The 26,207-nt window shown below is 34.5% G+C and overlaps 1 long non-coding RNA gene across 1 annotated transcript; it reads left to right on the top strand.

Moving 5' to 3' along the window:
* On the top strand, positions 1-26,207 carry LOC142842571 (uncharacterized). The gene is made up of 3 exons (XR_012909402.1): positions 1-70; positions 7,298-7,346; positions 26,178-26,207. It is a non-coding gene; the product is annotated as an uncharacterized LOC142842571 (long non-coding RNA).

Below are 26,207 nucleotides of genomic sequence, written 5' to 3'. Positions count from 1 at the left end.
AGCTTGAAGATGACGTCTGCCTGAACAGTTACCACAGTTGTCCATTCCTGCATTCAGAAAGCAATACAAGGTAATCAAAGTATATTTGTTCAATTAATGAAAGAGCTCAAATATATAATGCACATTCCATCAGTGTATGAATTTTGCAAACACCTCTCCATTCCTATATTAACGTACACTCTGTGGTCTCTGTTGAATCAAGTAAAATTTAGAAGTGGGTGAATGTCAAGCACTGATGACCTCCTTTGAAATCTAGCCACACTCTATTTTATAAAATGATAGTAAGTTATTGGTCCAAGGTAAACTGGTGAAGCAAGAGAAAATAGCATGTGTTCTTCATACAAATATTTCCTTCTCTTTACTGTGAAAAATGGGCCAGAATGGTTGAAATGTATTCAGATATTCTGTGCCTCTAATGTAGGCTAAAATACCTGTAAAAGTCAGAACTATTGCTTCTAAAGTTTTTATCATGTGAATTCACGAATTCACAGTATATGTTAAATATTAGACTAGATGTTAACTTGCTATTCAAAGTTTGCAGTATTTTCTAGGATCCTTTGCTCTTTGTTAGAATTGGCATAAGTCCAAGATAATAGTACACAGTTTCATAAGTCACTGCTAAGTTTGCTGATAGCATGAAGGTAAGAAAAAAAAATCAGTTTTCTTAGGCTCCAATGTCAAAGAAATGCCATGTTTTTGTATAATTTCAAATTTACATATATGCAATTTAATGTGATTTTAGGATTGACTAAAACACTTTAAGGAAAGATACATATTAAAATTCTACAATAAAATTATAGATTCCAGTTCTTCAAGAGTGTAGATTAAAAACATTTCCCTAAATAAGCACAAATGGTATAACTGAAGTGAAATTTTAAAAAGTAACATGTCAATTCAGACATTTAAGGGTTAACTTCAATCTGTTTCAGATCTTACTTAAAATATTTATTCACATTTTTGATATGGAACTGAAGACAGAAAGTTAGTTAGGAACAAAATCGCCATCAAATATTAATAATGAAAAGAAGGTTTGATGTTCAACTAGAGAGCCAACAGAGTAAGCATAGTTTAGTGTTATAGGTTCGATTGTTTGGGAAGAAGTTGGTTCAAATATTTACATGAGAAGAATACAAATGCAGGAAATGAAACTGGAGATGTTCACCTTGTCAATCTTTCTCTAGAAATAGTAGGACAGACAAAGGAATTCTGGGGGTCACTCTACAGTCACATAGGAACTTCTGGAGTTAGGATGGCAGTAAAGAATTGGCCTGAAACAAGGCAATTAGTGTCTGCATAGAGTACTGTGTTATTTTCAGTCCTAGAACATATGATGTTACTGTACAAAGGTCTTTTGGGTTCAGTGACTTCCTTTAACTGAGCACCAATATTCAAATAGGGGATAAGGATAGAAAGGTCAACTTGCAGTTTACTCAGCAATTGTGTTGGTGTTAGGGGAATAGAACTGTAGGGCTGTTGTAAAAAAAAAAAAAAAAAACCGTCTTCAATGCTGGAAATGCTGGATTTGATTTAATTGGATTCAAACTTTATTACTCTGGCAAACACTTATTATCTGTAGAGCAGTGACAATTAAGAAATTAAAAATATTGTCTTTCATTTTTGTTTGTTTTGAATATATATGTGTGTTTGTATGCATATCACTAAAGGTATGTGTGCCTGCGTTCTTGTACATGTATGTGCTTGCATGTAGAGGTCAGAGACTGATGTCAGGTTTCTTCTTTATTCTTCTTCCACCATAGATATAATCAGGACGGTCTCTCGCTTGAACCCAGTGTTCACTTGAAACTAGCTGCCAATTTTACAAGGTTAGCTAGTTAGGTTGCTAAGTGACCATCTCCACTACTTGAACATTTGGGTTACAGGTGGAGGTCAATCACTTGCTTTTAATCATGTTGTGTTCAGATCCACTTCTCACACTTGCATGGTAAGCTCTTTACCAAGAGAACCATCTCTCCATTGCCTAAATTGCTTATTATTAAAATAAGAATAAATATGAACCAAACACACTTCATACCATTGACTTTAACAATTTAAGTCACAAAAATTCATTTAAAATATTTGAGAAAAAAAGAAAATCCATTTATTCTCCCTTTCTGAGTTCCAGCAGAGGGAGGATGATGGAGTTTCTGCAGCTATTTTTCTGATCAGGAAAATATGGCATCTTCTGCTTCTACTTCTCCGGCATGCACAGCTCAAGGCGAGCTTCTGTTTGCATGTTTGTAATGCACTAATGGATACAAGAGGGAGGAAATGACAACCCATGCAAATATAAACGAACACATTTTAGCTAAAAATATTCAAGGCTTCCAGTAATCTAAAACAAATAGCACAGAACTACACAGGGGATCATTTAAAGGTCAATTTTCAGTAGCATGTGCTGTTAAATCCGGCAAAGTAAACATAATGTTCGTATCCTTATTAAGCTAGGACAGTTTCAACATGAGGCATGAACCTATTAGATTGGCCTGTAGTACATTATCGTTAAAAAAAAAAAAAAGTCATGCTCTTTCCTTCTGAGTGAATTAGTAAATTGCTGCTGACACACTTCCCCATCTATTCACAAGGCAGTGCAGATTGCTATTGTTTTCCTAAGGATTATATCCAGTATGTTGGCCTGGGTGTAGCAAATCTGAGCTAGGAATGAAATTATTCCAATCATTCATCAGACTGTCTTCGTGGACTTTTCTTTGACTCTTTCACTAAAAATAAACAAATTGTTAGCATTTCCATCCAGGTATTATTAAACCTTAGAAATTAGGAAGGTAAATCAGAAACATATCATAGCTTTTTAACTGAACACAGTACATTTTTAGTAGAAAGTGCATTACAATGCATGAAGCATATATATGTTTTTTAATGTGTAGTTTAGCATAGACGCTTGCACCTGTGGTCTACAGCTTACAAGCATGGTTTCTGCGTTTCAGTTACAATTGTAATGTGAAAAAATCCTAACCTGAGAGCAACACTTTTCAACCATATTTATAAAATGTATGATTTCAAGTTAAGTGGTAACACTAAGTCACATCCAAGCTCTGAATATTGTGGATGTGTCCATTTTAAGGGTTTATAGACAGAATTTACACCATCCTAGCAGATTTCCATAAAAAAGCAATTTTACCTGCAAGAGAAAGACACATGAAGTTATTTCTATTAAATAACATTTCCCAGATTCTCCATGCCTGCCAAATGCCTATCATGAGCTTAAATTATTTGAAATTAACTTAAATGATTCTTCTTGTTGAGTTGAAATTTCATTACTGATATTTCCCTGGCTCAAGGAGAAGAAACAGTAAAAATTGGAGCTCATTGATTTGCAATATTTATTTTCATTTTAATACCAATGGTTGAAAAATGGTCTAGATGCCTATTAAGGAGAAAGCACAGCCTGCAAGACAATGGGTGGTAAATGCTCTGCAAGCAGAAAGTGCCTTTGAACAGCTGCAGAAAAAAATAACCCAGTGGGATTGGAAGGAAGAAGGTTTGAGGAGACAATGCTGGAGGATGATACAGGACTTCCATAGGCACATGTACTCTCACATGGAAGGAGGTACTGTTTTAGGTTCATACAGATGACATGATACAGTAGTAAGAAGTGAGGCATGTGTGGAGGAAGTTCATATTTTGAACTTTATTATAATACTATGATAACTTTAGTCTTATGAACCTGTAATTATTTCCATTCATAGAACTAAAATTACTAATCACTATTTTTTTAGAAAGTTAAACTCTATTGAGCATTATCAGTTCACGAGATCCAAACTGAGAAGTGTATTTAACAATTACATCACTTTTAATTTTCAGTCTCTCTCTTCCCCAATTTTAGTAGGTGAGTATCATTTGATGAATTTCTTCATCATTTAGGTTTATTTAAATAAGTGTGCATATATAATATATTTATATATTTTATCATTTGCTTGCCATTTAGGCATTGATTTGTAATTTTTCTTTATTCTACATAAAGTTTGTCACCAAATACACATACTATATGTAATTTCTTCCTACTTTAATTTTCCATTTCTAATGGTATTATACATATGAATTTTTATTATAATCTATCATTATTTTCTTCCTTATTTTTCTGACATTTTTTCTGAGCACAGGTAGGCAATGATCTATTTAAATAGTTAAGGATGTCCTTGTATATCAGAACACATTCTTAGAATTCTGAGAATTTGTGAGAAAACTCGAGGAGAAGAAGACAAGAGTTTGCCATCTCTGGTTCTTCAAAAACACAAAATTGTTCTTGGAATGTTTCCTCATGGTCTTCCCAGATATACCTGGTAGGAATGTATTTGTTTTAGATTATTCTTTACAACCAGTTACTTTTATACCTCTACATGCCTCTATGGAAAAATCTGTTTTGCCACATGTGGCTCGTCTAACAAGCATGTTTTGCCATGGTTATTGGACACATTCCTCATGTGACTCATAACCTTCATAGTATAAGTTGTTTGATTCTCTGAATAAAGATGACTATTGAATGAGACTTTAGTCTGTCTGATTTATTGACTCCACTCTCCCAGGTTTCATTACCTCCATAGGAATCACTTAAACTTCTCTGCCTTCCTGTAAGAGGGAAGAGCAGAGCATTTACTAATAATGTGTACAGACCTATCCACACTTAGTTATGGAGCACTGAGGATTGAACATTAGACATCTTGCATGATAGGCAAGGATTAATCAACTGATCTATATCCCTAGGTACATATTTTCTTAGAAATTATTGTTTAATTGTCTCAGATTAGAAATATATCATGGTGTTTGCTTACAGAACCTTAGTTAGATCTATAATCTATATATCTTTGCATTTATTTAAAGAATTGAGACTGATGTTTTTCCTTTCATTGTTTCAGAAACATTTGCTGTAGAACCTTTCTTTCTGCTTTTCTTTAGGAGGCGACAGCATGGACAGTTTTCATAATTTTATTTCTTTGACACCAAAGCCAGGCTTCTGTCATTATATTTATCTCAGGGGTTGGGTCACATGGTCTAATATTTCAGAATTAAACTTCTTTTTCCTAGATGTAAATGTTCTAAAGTACTGGTTATAAACCTGTGGGTCTCAGCCCTTTAGTGAGATTGAAGAACGCTTCCAGGAGTCACATATCAGATATCCTGCATATTCGATATTCTCATTACATTCACAACAGTAGCAAAATCTTTATGGTTACAGGTCACACAACATGAATAACTGCATTGAAGGATCACATAACTAGAAAGGTGGAGAACCACTGTTTTAATGCATTAGCTTTTATATAAACTGCAATACATACTTAATTTCTATACAGATTCTACAGAATTTAATTAATGTGTTTTGAAACTCATGAACGTGTCAGTAGTTCATATCTCATTAGTGCTGAATCCTCTAGTCCATGGAATTGCTATTCTATTAAATACTTTTGGTCTTTATTCTTGTAGCATTGATTTTAGTTTACAGTATGAGAGTGCTGTGCATATTTTCTTGCAATTATCCCAAGACATTTAATATTTATAATACCATAATAAATGTAATTATTTCCTTAATTGTAAATTTGTTTTTCTACTGTAAGTCTATAGGAAGATAATTGAATTTTGAAAACTTGATTTTGTATCCTTTGAACTCATTAACTTCCTTTATTAGTTCCAGTAATTTGTTCTGAGGCTTTCTACAAAAATGTTTCATTTGGGAATACTCTTCCTTTGTACATGCTGGTGACCATGCCTACCATTTGTTTTTCTTTTCTTACAGTACATGATGTTGGGATTTCAGGACAAATGTCTTTTCCTAAACCTTATTACACTGTTAGCACTATTGCTGGTGGAAACAATTAGTATCTTTTCTGTATTAATTTAAAGAAGTTCTTTAATTTATGTTGACTTTTAAAAATCATTGTGGAGATACTGTCAAATACATTTTCCAAATTCTGTGCATTAATCACAGGAATTTTTTTTATTCTTAATGCGGTGAAAAATATCCCCAAAATTTTGAGCAGAATAATGTTGCTTGGCAAGAATAAACCCCATTTATTCATGAGGCATTACTTTTTCTGTGTATCAGTATAATATTTAATCCATATACATTGTGTTAATATTTATCAGAAAATCACTTGAAATTTTCTAAAAGAAAGATAAAGTCTTTATTAACTTCTGCCATTAAATTTATTGTTGGTTCATAAGAATGGCTGAAGATGTTAATTCTTTCTTGTTTTCCTAGAGACTTTTATTATAGTGGTGTGGTTTCATTGATTAATGGATTTAGGCAATGTTCTATGTGGAACTAGTATTCCCTTTACAGGCACACTCATGTGACTTATTAAGTTAGTTTTAGTCGAAGAGATATTTGAATTTTCTATAATTTTGCCTAGTAAGTTTGGCAGAGTTTTTCAAAGTTTCTAAATTTGTGGTTGTAATAAAATAAGAATATATGTTTGTTTTGTATGGGTTTGCTATAATATTCCTCAAGTTTTTAATATTTTATTTAAAGCTTTCTTTTTCTTATTTTTCTCTAAAAGACCCTCCTAAAGACTTCTCACATTGATGACCCTTTAAAAAAAAATCAACTTTTAATTTTGTTATGTATTGGTACAAAATAAATTATAGTGTTGGACCATAAAATTTAAGTCATTATAGATGGGGTGAACTCATCATTTTTGATCAAAATAGGAACAATTTTCAAAAAAATCACATATTTTGTCAAAGAGAAATGAGTTTGTTTATTCTTATCACACCTAAGTACTGGTTTTGAGTTTCAGAGGACTTTGAGAAAGCATTCATTGCAACTGCTATCTGTGGAAGCGTTTTTATCTTGAAAACAGTGTTGCAATGCTTGAAGAAGTGCAATCACTTGGTGAGAAAGTGGGCAATGAATAAGGTGGACAAGGCGAACTTCATAGCCCAGTAAGTTCAACTGTTTAAGTCTTGGTTGTGCCAGAAGAGGTCTGGTATTGGCATGGAGAATTGTGCCTTTCCTTTGCATCAGATGTCATCACAGTTTCCTTGGTATCTGATGCATTTGCTGAGGATACTTCTCCTATGGTTTCTTTGGCATTCAGAAACTATTAGTGGGCCAGACTAGTATCAGACACCAATCAGGAACCATGATTGCTATTTGGTCCAAGTGGGGAATTGCGAAGTCCTGTGGAGCTTCTCTGTCAAACCACTGAGCTGAGATGATCATTGTTGACTTGTTGCATAAGGTGCACATAAATCATCACACTTAATAGTCTAATTTAAAAAGGGTTTGTGTTTGCTCAGCCCACAAGGCACCCTTAGCACTGATTAAGCTTTTTCTGTTTTCTAGGTTGACTCAACTGTAATTGGCCCTTCAGAGTTCTGTGATGAGGGTTTTGGTTTGTTTATTTGTTTGTTTTTGTTTGTTTGTTTTTGTTTGTTTGTTTTAGTAGCAATGGTTTGAAGGATCTGCTTCAACCATTGCTTCAAGTCAGTCATTGTCAACATCTGATGGCCAGTCTCTTTAGTTCTCATATCCAAGGCTTCTTATCTTTTGGAAAACAAGAATTATTATTGTACTGTATATTAAGTATCAGTTCCTGAACCTAATGTGTTGAGGGTGCTGTGAATTTTATCACCAACCTATTTTGAACTGGAATAAGAAAATTGAGATCACAACTTTTGATGGTTCAGTAAATATAGACATTTGCTTGATATAAATTCCTGATAATCGAGTTTATTCCCAACACCTACATAACAATGGGAGGGACGTGATTCCTGAGTTGTTCTATGACATACATATTTTTGGCTTAATAAATAGTCATGCACACAAACACATATACAGTGAGTTTATAAATGTAATTAATAGATTAAATAATCCATAACAAGTACATTTATTAAGAGTGCATTACGCTATCAAACAACAAGTTTCAGCAATACAAAACTACAATTACTTTTTCACTGACCTAATAAGTTAATTCCATGCTTAATATTTTACTTTGGCTTTGTCATTTTAATATTTCCTTCCTTTTATTTACTTTGAATTTAATGTCCTTATATTTTTTTCTAGAATTTTGTAGAAACCTAAATAGATACTGACTCTTCTCTTTAATTTTTAATAAGATCACTTAAGCTATTCAGAACTCTAGCATTTAGCCCTTTATGGTCTGATGCAAACCACAGCATGTTTTATTATCATTGTCAATCTACACAAATAAGATTTTGCTTTTTTTCAGTCTTATATCTTGGCCCATAAGTTTTTTTAATAATCAAATAATGACTTTCAAATATTGAGGTATTCTAGTTAGGTTCTTTTTTGTAAGAGAACTTGATATGAATTGCTTTAATTCTTTGAAATTCAACTTTGATTTACCTTTTGATCCCTTTTGGGATCTATCTGAGTCATTTTCCAAATTGATGGGAAATATATTTGTGTTGTTAGTTTTCAGATCTTCTCCAATCTTCATATTTTTTCTAGTGTGTTATCTACAAAGGGGTGACTGTTAAAATAGCCACTCACAGTATGTGGGTTTGCCAGTCATTTTATTTCTGCTTGCTCTGTGTGTGAATTTGTCTATGTCTATTTCTGCCTGCATTTTCTTCACATATTTTGACATCCTGTCATTAAGTACAAAAATATTATTATGTCTCACTGATGAATTGACCCTCTCATCATTATAATATGTCTTCATTTCTCTCTGGTAATAGTCCTACTCTCAAAAATCTTATACAGGAAATTGTATGGCTACAGAAGCTTCCTTATACTTTAGGGCTTGATACTGTGTTGTTTTCTACTTTACTGCTCTTGACATCTTTGCGCTTATTGTTTACACGACTTGTAGAAAGTAGATAATTAAGGTGCTGTATTGTGTTTTACTTGCCTCACAATCCCTTCCTTTTGATTTCACTTTTTTGTTTATTTACATAAAATATAATCATTATATTATTGTGTTTTATTCTGTAATCATTCTTTGTACTTTAACTTTCTCCTGGCTTCCCCACCTCTACTCCCAAACGCTCCTGTTTCTCTTTTCCTACTTCCTTTCAGATAGATTCTTTAACCTTTTCCTGGTACTTGATTTAACTTTTTTCTTAATTTTCATTTTCAACTTTATTATTTTTCAGTTACAGAGGTTTTTAAATTTTATTTTTTTCTTTATTTGTGTTTGGGGGCTTATATGTTTGTAAGCAAACATATATAGAGTTGCATGGTGATAACTGGAAGAGAATGTCCAATTCCCTAGAGCTAAGGACTAGGAAGTCAATCTTTAAATATAATTTTGTTTTCTTTCTTGTGTTTTCTTTTCAAATACGAGATACAGAGTAAATGTACATGTAATATGCTCTTAGTTATCTAACATTCATCATTTCTTTTCTTCAATTATTTACATAATCAAATTTAGATAATTTTAAATAATTCTATGCATAAGTAACAATTAATGGTTTTTGATGAGTCATATTTTAAATGTAAAATTTCTCCAGTGAGTTATAATGTGTTAAATCTTTCAAGGTTTTCTAAAATAAGAAATTAAACTAGCAAGATATCTTTATTACTGAAAATGTGCAGTTCCAAAGATAATCTATTTTTTGCTTAAGGTATATTGCTCATTGTTAAAATCATGAGTGATATTATCAAATCTATAAATTCATGTTGAATAAGGACATGAATATATACAGAGGGTAGCTGACTAATTATTTTTTTATGTTTACAACTGTCAATTTCTCAGTGAAGCTACAGAGCAAATCCCTTCTCTCCATTCAGTACACTAGTGGAGCATTAAGAAGGCACAAGTCCCTCTAGAGATGATGAAACGTTTAACAATTGACATTTTACAGAATACTAAGGAAGCAAATCAAATTAATAGCAATGATAAATGATGAAAAGAAGCAAGATATTAAATAAAACCATATGCGTGCAGAAGAAATGTAACTAAGATAAATCATCCAGTAAATAAAAGAGAAACGTATAAATGCAATGAGTAAATATATATTACAGTGGATGAAAAAATTACTTATTCTTGTTTCATAAGCAATTAGTTTTGGAATGTGTAATTACAGCTGCTTAATTTTATGAGAATATTATTGTACATTAGTGCTATATTAGAATCTTTCACAGCTCATGTTTTCAGTTTTTAGAATAGTCTACCTTGCAAACACTATTTGCCAATTTATCTTCTGATGGTACTCAGATTACTTTATATTGATGTTATATGCATTTTTATAAAAATGTGCATGTCTCTTGGTGCACACTTCTCTTGGTGCACATATACGTACATCTCATCTCTGCTTTGAAATTAAGAAAGATGAGCAATATGAAGGTTCTGCTGCTCAAGTCTGTTGTCATTTTATTTATTTTTTGTTATTTATGTATTTTAATGTATTATCTATTTTTATTTTTAAAGCAAATTTTAATTTAAATATATTTTTATCAGATTATTTTCCTCCCTCTAGTCTGCTCAGATTGTCTGCCCCTCTCTGCCAACACAACTATAATTTCTTTCCCTAAAATTCATGTAACAACAAAATTTCTCCAAAGAAAGAAAATAAAAACAAAGCTGCACTCAAAAAGAAAGAAAGAGGGAGGAAAGAAGGAAGAAAGGAAGGCAGACAAAACTGTAACCAAATTAAAAAAAAATTAAAAAAAACTCTGTGGAGTCCAGTTTTATGTTGGTCAAATACCCTTGAACATGAGGCTTCTCCTGATATCCCCAATGTCACTATAAGAGAAAACTGTAACTCCGTCTCTCAAGAGATCACTGTCATTCCCTCACCCAAAAGCTTTTTGTAACAACTGTTAACTTTCATGCTGTTTTCTAGGATTCCATTCATTTATTCATTTAATTAAAGTAAAACCAAATAAATATAATAAAACAAAACAAAAACTATCACATTATATTTGGACAGATAACCATAAAGAAATAGTCTAAGGGAAGACATAAGAACCAGAGACCAACTGGTTTGTACACTCAGGAATCCCCTAAAAACGCTAAACTTGAAGCTATAATATATACACAAAGGACTGGGTACAAACCTGTGCTATTTTAGTCTCTGTGAGATTATAGGAGCATTGCTTATGTTAACTTAGAAGGACTTGTTTTCTTGGTATCCTCCAAGATACTTTGTCTTTTATGTACCTCCATCTTCGTCTTCAATGGGGCTTCCATAGCTCTCACAGGAGGAATTTCACAGAAACATCTCACTTAGGGTTGTCTATTCCAAGTTCTCTCACTATCTGCATATTGGCCTGCTGTGAGTCTCTGTATTTGTTTCCATCTGCTGCAGGAGGAAGCTTCTCTGATGATAGTTCAACAAGGTTCTACTGATCTATGAGAATAGCAGGATATCATTAGGAGTTCATTTATCACTACATTTCTTTTCTTTTTTTTTTTACATCAATATTATTTGCTTTTGCCATAGGTCCCAGGGCTATCTAGTCTCAAGTTCTTGGTCACCCCCGCCATGTTGGGTATGAATTCAATCTTATAGAGTGAACTTTAAGACAAATTAGTTAAAGGTTGGTTTCTCCTAAATGCTTGGTGCCACCACTGCCTCAGCCTATCTTGCAGGCAATGCACCATTGTACATAAGCGGGTTGTGGCTTCCTTGGTGTTCAGGTTTCTATTTTGAATGTTGTCCATTTTAAAGCCTGATTGCAATGGTCTAACCCAGACTGCTCTTTGGACTGAAGAGGGAGGGGGAGAGGAGTGGGGGGAGGGGGAGAGGGGCGGGAGGAGGGGGAGGGAAATGGGAGGCTGGGAGGAGACGGAAACTTTTTTTTCCTCAATAAAAAATTAAAAAAAATGGATTTTGTACATCCTAAAGAAAAAAATTAAAGCTTGTAGCTTCTTGCATAGGCAGTCTACTAATAGCTGAACTAAAGGGTCAATGAGAGAGAGATACTGTCTAAATAAATAAATTAATGTATGTTTGTGTCCATGTATATAACCATGTATAGACATACATATATAGTACATATTATATGCAAAATGTGTACATGCAATATGAATATGATATATGTAATTATACAATATACATAATTTCATGGAATTTATATGAAAAATAAAAAAAGAATCTCTACAGACTGTCAGGACAAGACTTTTTCTCAGATACATGTCAATATTTTCTCAAACATTCTAAATAGTTTTGATATCCTTGATAGCCAATCATCCCTTAATCACACGATTCTGTGTATCATATCACTAATATACTCCTGCAAAAGTCAATTTTTAATATTTTCTCCAGTTTTCCTATTTTTTCCATCAAAGTTAGACCAAAGTGTCTGCCTGGGTACAATAACTTTATGCATTCTTAAGTATAATTCCATAGTCTGCATGTATTCTTTGTCATCGTAATATTTATTTTATTTCGTAGCATTGGATTTCTAGATTTCCAACATGATATCTGATCTTTATTGCCCATAAGATGATGGATTGTGACTTTTAAGAAGAAAAATGACATAAAAAGGGAAGCTGCATCAATGAGATTAAGAAAAAAAGTAATGAGGTGAATAACAAAACATGAGATCATATTAGCTCAATTATTTAAGTACGTGTAGCATCATTTATTAATAAACAGTTAATTTTAAAATATAACATTTAATCACATGTGATGCACCTTATCATGAAATTGTTCAATTTATTTTATGGTTGTGTACACTTCACAGATTTATTTTCTTCCTATTTCAGGACTGCCTTTTTCTCTAAAGACATATAGGTTTTATGAGCTGCAATCTCTTGCTGACTATTCTCTGTCCCTGTTGATTCCTTCACAGCTGTCAATAAGTACTACTTGAAAAGTTCTGATAAATTTCCTTTACTGTAAATCTCAAGGCTAATGTTTCAAAAAAGTCCCAATCTTGGTTAAACAGTATAAAGGCAACAGTTACAAAGCACAAGATAAAAGCTAACAAGGACTTGTTGAAGTGCACTTTGCTGGATCTTCCTAATTGCTAGGAGCGCTCAGTAGACCAGAAGGGGACATTTGAAAGGAAGTCTGGCTGCAATTCAGTCAAAACCTGAAACAGTTTCATGAGTTAAGCCTCTGTTGCTTAGAGATTAAGATCAACATAAGTTTTAGAGAAGTAAATCTTATGAAGACTCTGGCACATAGTGTCAAATGATTGTTAAATTGGTGAGGACTCATCATTTATAAGTGACTAAAACATGTCACAAGGTCATTCTTTTTTTCACTTTCATTTTCATTGATTTTTATTGAGCTCTACATTTTTCTCTGCTCGCCTCCCTGCCTCTCCCCTTCCCTTCAGAGCTCCCCCAAGGTCTCCATTCTCCCAATTTACTCAGGAGATCTGGTTTCTCTTCAGGTTGCATAAATCTTTTGCCTTTTTCAAGGTCATTTCTTAAAACACTTTTGTCACATCATCATCATCCAATTGTTTTTGAAATTGTTATGAATGTTGTTTACCAAAAGAATGCTTGGTAATGTTCATATATTCCTCCACAAATAAAAGACTCACCAGAGGAAGCCAAGTCCTACAGGGTGTTGAGCAGATATTAAACATTGTTTAAAAAATACTGTTAAATTAATAGTTAGTTTGAATATGTTTTTATTAGATCTCTCAACACCCCTGATTATATATATATATATATATATATATATATATATATATATATATATATATTGGTTTTTCGAGACACGGTTTCTTTGTAGCTTTGGTGCCTGTCCCGGCACTAGCTCTTGTAGACCAGGCTGGCCTCGAACTCCCAGAGATCTACCTGCCTCTGCCTCCGAGTGCTGGGAGTAAAGGTATGCGCTAAGTAAGTGAAGATGCTGAGAGATGAGATGATTTGAGTCCCAAATTGGAAATTTGGAACTAACTCTTTGCCGCTCTGGAAATCTTGAGCAAGAGAACTGGTGTGGGAGGTCCTTCTGTCTATGTGTTGCTTTAATTGGCTAATGAACAATGAAACTGGCTTGGCTTATAGCATGGGAGGAGGAAGGTGGGGCTAGAGAGCTGCAACGTAGGCCTGCCAGAGAGAGATTCCAGGAATGTTCCCGGTAAGCCACAGCCTCGTGGCGATACACAGATTAATAGAAATGGGTAAAATTAATATGTATGAGTTAGCCAATAACAAGTTAGAGTTAATGGGCTAAGCGGTGATTTAATTAATAAGTTCTGTGTGGTTGTTTTGGTTCTGGGCAACTGGGATGAACAAGTGGCTCCATCCTCCAACAAAGAACTGTCAGTCCCAGGGCTTGCAAACTTCAGTGGAAAGAAAGAACACATGCCCTTTTGAACCCCTTGTTGACCTGGGGGAAGCTGCATAAGGATGGCATGTTAGGAGAGCAAAACTGAAAATGCTCCATCAAGATTAACCCTTAAAACAAACATGTTTGCAGGGGAAGACTGGAACACTTGCTTACCCTGGCGTCATCTCAGGAGATGGCGTGAATGACAGCAGTGAAAGGCCATACGCTAGCCTGTATTTATTCATACATTTCTTCTTTATTAATTAGCTGCTTATTTCTATCCTATGCCATAGTTAAAATCATGACTTTTTCTCCTTCTATCATTTTGGTGGGTTCCTGGATTTCTCCTAACCTGAAGAGTGGTTTCTCTTACACAATACTAAAATTGTCCTTGAGCTTTGTTTAGAGTCAATTTCTAAACTGTTTTATTGAAAGTTAGATGCAACAAAGAGAACCCTGTATTTCCAGATAGCAATTCCAACTGCTTACTCTGTCTCCTGAGGGCTTTGTCACAGCCAAGACAGAAGGGTCTTGTGGAAGACTCTCACTGTCACTATTTCTATGGGGCCAGAGCAGGGACATTTCCTTGAAAAGGGAAATCTGTAATTTGTTCAAGATCACAATAAACATAGAAGGGGAGTAACTTGCCAGTGATAATTGAACTCAAGGGGCTGAAGCAGGATGATAGTAAGTTTAAGGCCTGCTATTTTAAGTTTCAGTTGTGTCGAAAGCATAGTGAAGCTCTGTGTCAACAACAACAACAAAAAACCTGCAGAAACTTGATCGTGTGTACACAATAAATCTTTATTAATGAATGTATAAGTTTGTTATGGTTATGGACAAATGCCTTCCTGCTGGTTATAAAACAGAATACTAGGAACATATTAGAATCCTCTCTCTGTCTCTGTCTCTCTCTCTCCCTTCCTCCCTCTCCCCCCCCCCCTCTCTCCCTTGCTCGCTTGCTCTCCCTCTCTCTCTTGCTCACTTGCTCTCTCTCTCTTTCTGTATGTATGTGTGTATATCCAGCTGAGAGAAACCCTATTATGATGTTCTCTGGGGTTTTATTATTAGGCTCAATTGCAGTCTTCTCCCTTGTGAGATTTTTTTTCCTTCCTACTTTCAGTAGAACAGGGGAGGTTGAGTTCCAGAAACACTGGCCGCTATTGCAGCAGCTATAACAGCAAAGGATAGCTCCTTGGTCTATAGACCTAACAGGGTGGACAAACCAAGAAATAGAAGATGAGAGAACACTGAAAAAAGAGGTAGAAGAAATAAAGAAACTCTTAAAGAGTTAGAAAAGATACGCAGGACCTTCTTTAGGGCCAAGATTCTCAGACACATTAGACCCAAGAGGAAAAATACTAGCTACAGCCAAGGGCTGAAGTATTCCATTTCCTTAGCGTACAAAGGAGCTCAGACTTTTATACACCCAAGGTAGTAAGGGGTCTACTACCTGAGTTCTGCAAGAGACTTGTAAACGCTGCACGGTGGCATCTTCTGCTGCCACCACCTGTTTGGTATCTTGAATCATTGGTACCAAAGGATTGGTGCCAAAGGATGCATTATCCACCAAAGAACACCACTTGAAGAGGTCACCTTTGCCTAACCATGATTTCCATCTGGACAAATCAAAATAAACTCATTCTGCATACAGATAGTATTATTATAGATAATAATTACCATTAAATATTGTGATAAATATTGATAAAATTTCTCATTCAATTTAGCTTCACTGAAAAATATGTTCTGTAAAACACTTTCTGGCTGATCATATTATCCATCCACCACATGTGCACATATATGTATACACACACAAACACAAAAGTTCAGTAACTTAGTTGTTTAACGTGTATCTTAACAACTTTCTATGTTGAGTATCCCAAAATATAAATAAATAATTGTTTGCATAATGCCACAGAAAGTAGTACACAAAGGATTTGCCTGAGTTCAGGTATCATTTAAGTACTCTCAGTGTGGAAATGTGGACACCGAAAAAGGTGAGGAATTTAACTTTGGTTTTCATTAAAGAGAACAATGCCACTGAAATGTTACAACATTTTAATTATGCTATATTTCCAAGTTCTTCTATGTTTAGATGTTTTCTTCAAAAAAATTGATTTTGAAAGTAGGATGTAGCTAGACGATAAATGAAGAAAGTAATTCAAAAATTCAAATCTAAAATTTTTAGTTGTCTACTAGTAGTTTTGATCTATATTATGTTGTTCTAAAAGAATATTTAAGGCTAAGTATTATAAATATAGTAGACTTAGTGAACATTTCCTTATATCCAGGATCATGAACCTGGAATTGTCTTCTTTCTTAGCCCTCACAGTGGACATCATCACACAGCAGAAGACAAGAGACCCAGCAGGGTTCAGGATAATTCTTTAATAACCCTCTGTTATTAATAGAGTTCTTATGAGACATAACACACTTCTTAAGAAACCCTGTATCCATTAATGAAGGTGGAAACCCATGTGCTAACATTTAGGTCATCTTCGTTGGTTCTCATCTCTCAGTACAGCACAAGGACCAAGTTCCTTGAACCTAATAGTTTAGAGACAAAATAGAATCAAAAATAAAGATATTAGAAACTCATTCATTTCCTCCCTTTTTTGAAAATAGTTTTTACATACAAACATATTTTGATTACAGCTTCTCCTCTCTCTCTTCCTCCCAGTTATTCCTAACGTTCCTTCCTATCCAGATTCATCCCCTTTCTGTTTCTCCTTAGAAAAGAACAGTCTTCCAAGACATAAAAAGAAAGTGTAACAAAATAAGCAGGATAAAGACCTAGGTGAGGACTTTGTTGTTATTTTAGTAAAAACAAAACAAAACAAAAAACCCACTGCCAACTCTTTTTGGAAATGTGGACTATGGGTGGGTTAGTTAGCTTTGTCAACTTGACACAACATACAAATCACCTGGCAAGCGATTTACCTTGAATGTTGTATAACTAGAATTGGCCAGTAGACATGTTGGTGAGGAGTTGTGGGGTTTTTTTTAAAAATATTTTTTTATTCATTTTGCATACCAACCACAGTTCTTCCTCCTTTTTCTCCTTTCTCTTCCCCAACTCCCCCAACTCACTCCCACCCATGAGGAGTCATTCATTAGATTTTAGATTAACTGGTGCCAGATACTCAGCACACTGTGAACAGCAGAATTCCCCACACAAGCGGTCCAGTGAGTATGAGTGGAGAAATCTCTTGTTTGTGCAAGTGAGAAGGTCAACATGTATGTATTCATTTTTATCTTCCTCTAACTGTGGACATACAGGACCAGTTGCCTGACCATCCTAATTCCTAGGGTTTTCCTGCATGATGAATTATAACCTGAATTTGTGAGCTATAATAAATCTTTTCCTCCTCACACTGGAACCGCACCGAGTTATCACATGTCAGTTTTTGAATATTTCTTTCTGCTCTCCCATTTCTTGAATGAGGATTTGAAAATATAAATGTTTGTTGCTTAAATGGTATTAAAGTAGAAGAATGACTATAAACATCACTAGAAAATTATAAATGGTGACACGTACTTATAATCTCAGGAGATTGACACAGGAAGATTCCAAGTTGGAGGCTGTTATGATCTACCCAGTAATGTTAAGGCAAGTTTGTGCATTAAGCAAGACCTGAATTAAAATAAAAGTAAGAAGTGGATTCAGAAATATGTCAATCACGTAACATGTGTTCAATATATGAAAGAACATAGGTTTAATCATAGTGCTGCATACAAACACACACACAGATTGAGAGAGAGAGAGAGAGGGAGAGAGAGAGAGAGAGAGAGAGAGAGAGAGAGAGAGAGAGAGAGAGAGAGAGAGAGAATATTAACTTTTGTTTTTTTTTTTAAAAAGCAGGTAGATATTGGTCAATATCAGCAATATACTCCAATTGCTGCATTGCTGCCATATATTACTTTTTGGGATGGGAGCTCACATTGGAGTGGGAAGCTTACTAATTACAAAGATTATCTGGCCATTGAGCCCAGACATCTTACTGTCTTTGCCTGATCAGCACCAATATTACAGAGCTGAGCATTTATATCCAGCTTTTTACCTTGGTCCTTGGGAGTCTGAATGCAGACCTGGCCTTAGGCTTGAACAGCAAAAACTTTAGAGACTGAACCCTCTTCTCAGGCCTATTTATTTTGTCAGACATGTCTTACTGTGCAGATCAACTGGCTCTAAATTTACTGTAGGCTAGACAGGCCTCCAGCATATGAGAATTTTCCTACTTCAGCCTCCCTGACACAATGACAGGCTTAGATATTTCTAAAATCAACTCTGTTTCCCCCCTCTTTCTTGTAGCTCAGGGAGTGCTCCAGCTTCTGTACTCTTCTGCCTCTGTCTCTCAAGTGTTGGGATTACAGGCATGCATAACCACACCCTTTTATTCATTGGTGGTATGAAATTTCTGGCTTAACTTATTCTACACAAACTCTCAGAAGCAAAGTACAGCAGCAAAATGATCTGGAGAGGTGACAGGAACCAGGAGTGTGAAAGAGTGAACTCTCCCTGACTCAACAAGGACAGCACAAGTTCACTAGTGTCATGGGGGTTGGCAATGAAGAAATGGAAGTGAAGACTGAGGTTATAGGTGGATTAGGGGCTGAGGTATTTGGGTAACCTTTACAAGCCCATAGGTTCAAATCCAAGTACCCAAAGAAAATCTTTAAGGCAGATACAGAAATTTCTAGGTTTGTTTGGTATATATTAAGAAGGAAAATCTAGTGATTGTTTATATAATAAGAGGGAAAAATCACAATTCCCCATAGGATGGAATTTGAATGGATTAAAACAGAAAGTGACAGATATTTTAAAATTGCAAATGCAATATAGTAGAATCAAAAGACTCTAACAAAAGTTGATGGAATTATCATCAAATGGCGATCTGTAACTAGAAGTGTATTAGGAAAGTACATAAAAGTACCTATTGTGCTTTTGAGGCAAGGAGGTAATGGAAGGTTCTTTTTACTTCAGTGTTAAGATGTTTTCAAATCAATTGTACTGCAATGCAATTATTTATGCAGCACAGGCTAATTAAACCTTATACTTCGCATGAGAGAAATCTGGAGACACAGCAGGAAGTAAATAGATAAAATTGACAATAATGCTTGAAGTATTTGGATTAATTTTGCTGAATTCCACAAGACTAGTAAAATAAGAGGAAGGAAAAGGAAGGAAATATTATGAGATAGATATGCTTTTTGGACAGATATGCTTTTGCTAGATAGATATGGTTTTTGTTGACTTACAAAACTCACAACAACCTAATGATACAAGATAGTCATTTAAAATTATCCCCACTACCTGAATGTGACAAAAATGCAATATATTTTTCTTTTTTACAAAGTTGTCCCTCACAATGATATATCAACAAACCATTGTTTAGCTTTCATTTATAAATGCTTACTTCTGTCATCAGACTACATAATAACATACTACCTGTCTATATTCATAGCACAACTCTGGCAATGACTAGAATTTCTCTGGATGGCTTTATCTCAAAGCATGTCTCTGTTTATATTTGTTGGTATTTGCTATGAAGCATCTTGTTTATTTTTACTGGCAATCACCATTTCAAAGAGTTAAAGTGCTGGAATTATAATGTACATTTTGAAGGAACACAATTTTTCTATGGCCTTTTAAAGTCACAGTAGTACTGGAAAAGGAAAAGATTATATTTGTAATCATTCTTTCGAATTCTACCTCCAGAAGTTCTTCCAGGTTGTGCTTATGGGGACTTGAATGTCATTATTAAGTTTTGGAGGAGCTGTGTTGTCTGGATTTTTCAGTTTGTAGGACTGTGGAGGGAACTGTATATTTGTTATTGTTTGAATAGATGTGTATGCTAGGTCCTGGTGGTCTGGTGGTGCTAACATGTGAGTATCAGGAGCTAGGGAATCTACAGAAGGATATTCATGAAACTTGGGTGAATTTGAGGAGTTCTAGCTCATTGGTTGTTTTCTAGGAAGCCCTTAACTCTCTCTGCTATGTTAAGGAAACTGGCACTCCCTAGATTAATGGATAAGACAATATGTGGGAATACAAGTCATCTGTAACTAAAAAATGAAATAATAAAATTTGTAGGTAAGTGGACAGAAGTGCAGAAAATTGTGCTAAGGTGACTCAGACCCAAAAAGACAAAAGCCACATATTCTCTCTAAGGTTGGCATTGTTTGGGGTATTTAACTTTGGACTCAATGGTAACCAGAGAAGAAACGAGATTTTTTTTGGTGGGTGAAATAAAGAGAAGAAGGAAGTTGATGGAAAGTAAAATGAGAATAGTGAAGCAGAATGCAAGAGGTCAAAAAGCTTAGTCAGGGTGTGGGGATATGGAAGAAATCAAAGGATAAACAAGGAGGCCAATCCAAGGGAAGAGTGTAAAATATCATATGTAAGCCTACTATCTCAGAACCCAAATTATGGAAAGTTAAGTCACAGGATGCCTTAATGTATTGGAAAAAAGAGAAGAGAGAGGATATTATGTTTTAAAAGATTATGCAATGTTGGAAGTGAGGTTCAGGTGGAGGAGAGTAGGGGTATTGAGTAGATCACCACAACTCACCATAACTCCATGGTAAGAACCTATTGTTAAAAATGTGGCATGCATATGGCTGCAGGGTGTAGAAATATCAGTCTCAAAGGGACTCAGAAACTTCTACCCTATTTTCTAATTTTCTAGTGTCAGAAATTACTGTGCAGAAGACTGGATAGGAAAAACATTGATGATCTTACACAGCACTGGATCATACGTGTTCATACTGACTTCCCAGGCAATATACAATTATATGCAATAGTAGCATGACTGTTATGGGAATTTTATATCTGTTTCTATAAACCTGGCCAAAAACACATGACTTGTCCCTCGACATTGTCCCTAGGGTAAAACTTGCTACTGTTTTTGTTTGTTTTTTTTTTGTTTGTTTGTTTGTTTTCTAAATGAGCATTTGTCTAATTGCCTCATAAATATTTGTATTTATACCATGGACCTGTCAGGTAGTAAACCTTGGCTAGAAATGTTACTGATTGTTGGCTATAGAGATGACTCAGCAAATAAAGATCCTTTCTGACTAGCCTAACAGCAGAGTTCAATCCCAGGCTCCACATGGTAGAAGGAGAGCAATGAACCAACTCCTCTAGACTGTCCTTGGAATTTGATGCATATATGTACATACATAAAATGCAGTAAAAAAACAATTTTTAAAAATTCAGGTAATAGATAAATAAATTAATTAGTTAAAGAAAAAATCAGGTGATGGTGGATCACACCTTTAATCCCAGCACCCAGGAGGAAGGAAGCAGGCAGATCTCTGTGAGTTCAAGGCCAGCATTTTCAATAGAGTGACAGGACAGGCTCCCAATTTATATCCTGTCTCAAAAACAAAGAGAGAAAGAGAGAGAGAGACAGACAGACAGACGCACAGAGAGAGAGACAGAGAGAGAAAGAGAGAGAGAAGGAGAGAAGTGCCTTTGTTTTCAGTGAACAGTATACAGTAGTCAATGGAAAGAAATGGGTAGAACTGGAAGAAGAAATAGAGGGTTGAGATGATATTTCATTGTGCACATGTATGAAATTCTCTAAAATTTAAAGATATTAAAAACAGAAAGAAAAAGGGGAAAAAAGTAAGTGAACATTTAAGTTATATTTTCTTTTCTCTTTTTGAGACATGATTTCCCTGTGCCTTTTGATAAAATTGTGTTTTCTTAATTTTCATAAATGATAAAATTTTAGAAGTATATTGTAACTTAATACTGTAAAAATATCTGCTCTATAGATACTATTATGTGTTTCTGTCAACAGTTTATTCTTTTATCTTGGATGGTTTATTGTATTATTCAATCAGTTTTAAGAAAATGTTTTGTTTTTCCTTACTGTATTATTTCTAATGCTTTTTTATTCTATGCTTTAGTAATTTTCTAAGGATGATCCTGGCCACACTTGCAATAGAAATGATGACCTTGTAAAAGGACACACCCGTTTTGAATATGACTCAACTGACTTAGTAATCCATTTTACATAATGGAATGCTCATTAAGTTGTTATAGATGTGTATTCCTTCAATTTGCAGGAACATACGTTTAGTCAAATGGGTTCATAAAGGAAGTTGCATTTCAGTAAGGTAATATACATCACATTGCTGAACATTTTCCAGTACAGAAAAGCAATTTTGGTGTTGCCCTAAATAAAGCACAGGGCTAGGCCAGGACTTAATAACTTTTCAAATGAAAACAGCCTTTCTTTTCTACTTTTATATTCCAAGTCAGCAATCTTACCTCAAGACATAGAATTAAGACTTTCTAGAATACTTTTCCACGTCGCCCAGGTACATCTAGTTGATCTTAGAATGATGAGACATGATGAAGAACAAGGGTCTTATGGACACTGCATTCAGCTACAAATATGAACACAAAGAGTTTTGACAGCATGAACAACTCTCATGTGAGCCAAAACATATAAAAGAAAATCCTACTAGGAAACAGAAAGTTCAGTTCACAGTTCTACCTCTAGCTGAGAATTCATTGTTAAGTTTCTGTTGTTACAGGAGAAGTACCAATTTTCTGTAAAAGTGCAAAGTCTGATAACCAGACCATATTATTGTGAAAGATCACTATCCAAGAGTATTTGGGCATCAGAAATTGACCTTGATGGGGACAAAAAGAACATAAAGTTGGTTGGGAAAGGGGTTATAACTTAGTAAATTTGTGGAAAACATAGTAAAACTGATCAAAATTCATTACATAAATTTTTTCAAAGATCTAATAAAATAAAAATGTGTAAAAATAGAATCATCAGAAATAAACCACCATCTCCAATTCACCAAATAATCAAATTGAAGGACAAAAACTACACAGTCATCTAATTAGTTACAGAAATGGGTTTTGACAAAATCCCACACTTCTTCATGATAAACAAACAATGAAATTTAATTACCATGAAAGAGAACATTCTGAAGATGGAAATATCTACCATACTCATGAATCAGTAGAATTAATATAGTAAAAATAATCATTCTACTAATAGTAAGCTACAGATCCAATGTAATCCCCATCAATATTCTAACATAATCTTCATAAATCTTGAAAGGACAAATTCATCTTCGTATGGAAATATATACACAAAAGTTAGGATAACTAAAACAACTGTGAATAATAAAAGAACCGCTGGAGATTTTACTGTTCTCAAATTCAAGTAGTATCACAGACAGAGATGTATGATAAGACAGCATGGTATTGGCCACAAAACTGACACATTGAACAACAAAATAAAGTGGAACTTTTTTTTTAATAAAGAAGTCAGAAAAACACACTGGAAAAAAAAACAGAATATTCAACAAATTGTACATGTCAAACCAAATGGCTGAGTGTAGAATAATCCATATATATCCACCTTATAACCCTGCACAAAACAGCTCCACATGGATTCAAACTTCAACAAGAAACCAGATACACTAAACCTGTTAGACTAGAAACTAGGGAAATCCCTGAACTCATTGACACAGGAAAGAATTTTCTTAGCAGACCATTGCTAGTACAAGAAGAAATACCAATAGTTATTAAATGACGCCTCATGAAAATGGGAATATTCTACACAACAAATGATACAGTCATTCAGAAAAAGCAGAAGCCTTCAGAATGGAAAGTGATTTTTTACTATGTATCCAACAGAAGACTAATGTCAAAAAATGCTTATAAATAGCTAAAAAATCTGTGTATCAATAAAACAACTCAAGGGAAAATAAGGCATAGTCTAAATAGAGAATTCTCAATAGAAGAAATTCAAATGTTTGAGAAGCACAAAAAGAAATGTTCGACGTTTTTGGTCATCGGGAAAATGCAAATGAAAACTACTTTGAGATTTCAATTTGTGTCTATGAGAATGGCTAAGATTAATTATAGAAATTACAGTTCATGCTGGAGAGGATATGAATTAAATAGAATGCTCATCAGTTGCTGGTGGGACTGCAAACTTGCATAGTCACTATGAAAATTAGTGTGGTATTTTCTCAAGAACATGGAAATTAATCTACTTCAAGATCCTGCTATTCCATTCTTGACCATATACCCAAAGGAGAGTTCATCCAACCACAGAGCCTCTTGTTGAACCATGTTCATTGCTGCCCTATTCATAATTGACAGAAATTGGAAACAACGTAGGTGTTCTTTGATAAAAGAATAAATAAAGAAAAATGGTATATATATATATATATATATATATATATATATATATATATATACACACACACACACACACACAGTGAAATATTGCTCATCCACTAAAAAAATTCACTGGTAAATGGGTGAAAATAAAAAACAAACAAAATTTCCTTAGTGAGGAAAGACAAATATGGTTTGTATTTGCCCATATGTTAATGTCAGCTGTTTGGTAAATGAGAATCTAACTATAATCCATAGAATGACAGAGGATAGACTAAAAACCGGAAGGTGGAGGAACAGATAGAATTCCCCAGCAATGTGACACAGAGTATAGATAGTTCCAGGAGTGAGGGACTGGAATGGGAGGATCAAGAGGAGAAGGAGAGAAAAGAAGAGGATAAACATAAGAATATTGAGAGAGGTAGCTAAATCTATGGCTAGTAGGGAATCAACATGGCTCAGAATAAGGCCCTCTGCATGTGGGTGACAGTCATGTAGCTGTTTGTGAGGTTCCTGGCAGTGAGACCGGTCTCTATCCATGGTAAATGAACTGGCTTTTTGGAGCCTATTCCCTTGCTCAGCCTTGATATGGGGGGGAGGGGCTTGGTCCTTCCCCACCTTAATGTGCCAGGCTTTGTTGACTCCTGATGAGAGGACTTAACCTTTCTGAAGAGTGGACTTGGGGGGAGGGGAGGTGTTTTGGTTGGGAGAGGGCAAGAGAAGAGCTGGGTTGGGGTACTATGTGTAGTATGAAAATGAATAAAATATCTAAAAAAATAAATAAAATAAATATAGAAATAAAAGATTTCTGATGATCCATTCTCATAGATCAGTGTCTTGTTCAGGCTTCATCAGAAAAGCATCCTTCTGTATAAGATGGAAACAGATACAAAGACCCGCAACTGGACATTACGTAGAGAGTAAGAAAGCTCAGAAAATTCAGTCCTAAACGTTATATCTCCATCAAATCCTTCCTGTGAGGTCTCAGAGAACTCCATGTAGAAGATTTTTACACTCAGAGGGAATGGAGGACATCAAGGAAACAAAACCCTTTAAATCAACAGAATTAACATATATAAACTCCCAGAGACAATGGAAGCAGGCCCAGGGCTTGAAGAAGTCTGTACCAGATGAGATCCTACAGTTAAGAGAAGCAGTCACTTGCCTCCATCCCTAATTCAGAAACTATCTCCTATAGTAAATGAAAACTTTATTTCCTTCAAGGAAATTCTTATGGAGGAAGCAACTATTCTTAAGGGTTCCATGCCCAGTAGTAGCCAGCTAACAAAATGAATAAATATATTATTACTTCTAGTTTAGTGTATGAAATACTGAGTATATGAACAATTGTATCCCCAAGTCTCTATATTTTTTTTGTACCTTTTCTTGGTTTCTTTCATGACTGTTTGTTTGTTGTGCTCTATTTTGATGTATTAATTTTTGATTTATCTTATATTGTATTTTATTATCCCTTAAAAATCTATTTATTTTCTAATGAAAGACAGAAATATTTGGATAAATCTTAATGGAAGAAGAGGTGGGGAGGACTTGGTAGGCATAGAGAGAGGAGAAACTGTAACAAGGATATAATATAGGAGAAGAATTTTTTGATAAAAGGAAAAATATAATAAATAATAGCGAATGCTTTATTTTTTGACATAATTTCACTGGTAACATACATTCCTAATAGGTTAACCAGAAATCAGAGCATTCCAATGTGCATTTGTAACAAACAAAAGGTTGTCACTCTACTTAATACAATTCTGTGTATAATGCTTGTATTTGTGAAGTTTGTTGTTGACTATCCTAAGCAAATGCTAAATAAATGAAAACATTTTTTCTCTTTTTATTTATTTTAAAGTGGCTTAAGTGGATATTTTATATCTCTGAG

This window comes from Microtus pennsylvanicus, chromosome 1 (assembly GCF_037038515.1).
Source record: "Microtus pennsylvanicus isolate mMicPen1 chromosome 1, mMicPen1.hap1, whole genome shotgun sequence".
NCBI lineage: Eukaryota > Metazoa > Chordata > Mammalia > Rodentia > Cricetidae > Microtus > Microtus pennsylvanicus.
This window is presented reverse-complemented; position numbering and strand designations above follow the sequence as displayed.